The sequence below is a fragment of the Colobus angolensis genome, unplaced genomic scaffold (genome assembly GCF_000951035.1).
Source record: "Colobus angolensis palliatus isolate OR3802 unplaced genomic scaffold, Cang.pa_1.0 Scaffold51, whole genome shotgun sequence".
NCBI lineage: Eukaryota > Metazoa > Chordata > Mammalia > Primates > Cercopithecidae > Colobus > Colobus angolensis.
The window spans coordinates 3,893,461-3,895,509 of NW_012118599.1; positions in this window are offsets into that span (position 1 = coordinate 3,893,461).

Sequence of the window (2,049 nt, forward strand, 5' to 3'; positions counted from 1 at the left end):
TTCCACCATGCCTGGCTAATTTTTTTTTTTTTTTTTTTTGGAGACAGGGTTTCACTCTTGTCACCCAGGCCTGGGCAACAGAGCAAGACCCTGTCTCAAAAAAAAAAAAAGATAGAAAATGTGGTTACATATATACCATGGAATACTATGCAGCCATAAAAAAGAAGAAGATCATTATTCTAAGCAAACTAATGCAGGAACAGAAAATTAAATACTGCATGTTCTCAGTTATAAGTGAGAGCTACACAACAAGAACGCATGGACACTAGGAGGTGAACAACAGGCACTGGGGTATACTTGAGGATGGAAGGTGGGTGTCCATCTACTAGAAATATACAAAATATAATAATACACAATGTTATCAGAAGGTGATTTTAAGGGATTGGGAAGGATCCTGTGTGGCTTTGGCCAGTATTGGCCATTTTGAACATTATTGTAGTTTGTGTTAAAAATAACTAACATTTTCACAGAGCCTTAGAGTCTTAGAGTTACTCCATACTAATGTTATTCCGCCTACATTAGTGGTGGAATGAGGCAGGAATATATTATCATTTTTATTTTACAGATGAAATGCAAAGAGATTAAGTGACTGTCCAAGAGCTAAGTAGTAAGTGGAGTTGCCAGGAGTTGAATTCCAGTTGCCTGACTTGATGTCTAGCATAAAGGCAGCCAAGCAACTATACGATTTAGCTATGTAATGTAACCCCTTTAGAGCCCACACCTTGCAAGCTCTGTGCCATAGCTTTTATATTAGTTGCTTAAAACTAAAGCCAAGCTTTTCAGTGGCAATGATTTGAGTTCCTAAACATAATCATGACTCTCAGGAAAGTTGTATTTTAACTTTTTATGATCTGGTTTTTTTTTTTTTAAGACAAGTTCTCACTCCGTCATCCAGGCTGGAGTGCAGTGGTGTGATCTCAGCTCACTGTAACCTCCACCTTCCAGGTTCAAGCAATTCTCTTGCCTCAGCCTCCCAAGTAGCTGGGATTATAAGCATGTGCCACCATGTCTGGCTAATTTTTTAGGAGAGACAGAGTTTCACCATTTTGGCCAGGCTGGTCTTGAACTCCTGACCTCAGGTGATCCGTCTGCCTCAGCCTCCCAAAGTGCAGGGATTAAAGGCGTGAGTCACCACGCCTGGCCCTAGTTTTCTAAAACTTTGAACAGGTTTTTAAAAAATATATTCTGTTGATCTACTGTGGATCAATCTAGAGACATTTGCTAAGGATCTGATCCCATGTAATATCTTACACATTGGGTATAGATTAGGCTGGAACCTAGTTCTTAGATTCCTACTCAGTTATTTCACTAAATGAATACTTAATTATACTTAGTGGATATTTTACTTAATTATGCTTACTAGGCAGAATAGTAGGAGATGTAGCTCTAACTTCTAGTGACATATTTTAATAAACAGGTCATAGCCTGGGTAACAAAAGCGAGACCCTGTGTCTATAAAAAATATAAAAAATTAGCCTGTGTGGTGGTGCATGCCTGTGGTCCTACTACTTGGGAGACCCAGGCGGAAGGGAAACTCCTGAAACAGCCTGAGCCCAGGGGTTTCAGGCTGCAGTGAGCTGTGATCTTGCTACTGCACTCCAGCCCGGGTGACAGTGAGATTCTGTCTCTAAAACGCAAACAAAAACAAAACCAGATCAGACATACCAGTATTATGGTTCTTGGTGCTTCTGGTGGAGTTTCACCTTGGTTGGAGGAGTTCTAGAGACATCTCTTCTGCAACTGATTCCTGAACAGGGAGGACAGTGACCCTCTCGCTCCCATATCCAGAAGGGAGACGTTCAGAGCCTGAAAATGCCCATAGTACTGAACCTGATCACCATCAAGCGGAACACAGTTCTGTTGATGACTTCCACCCACACATTTTAATTTTTGTTTGTTTGTTTGTTTTTCTTAACAAAGCACTTATCACACACTGTTGTGAGCTTTGCAGTTTGAGATGCAACAACAAAACTAGCATGAATTTCTTTTTCTTTCTTCACAATCTCAGGGATACATGATTCCTTCTTACTGCAGAACTTAGCAACCTCA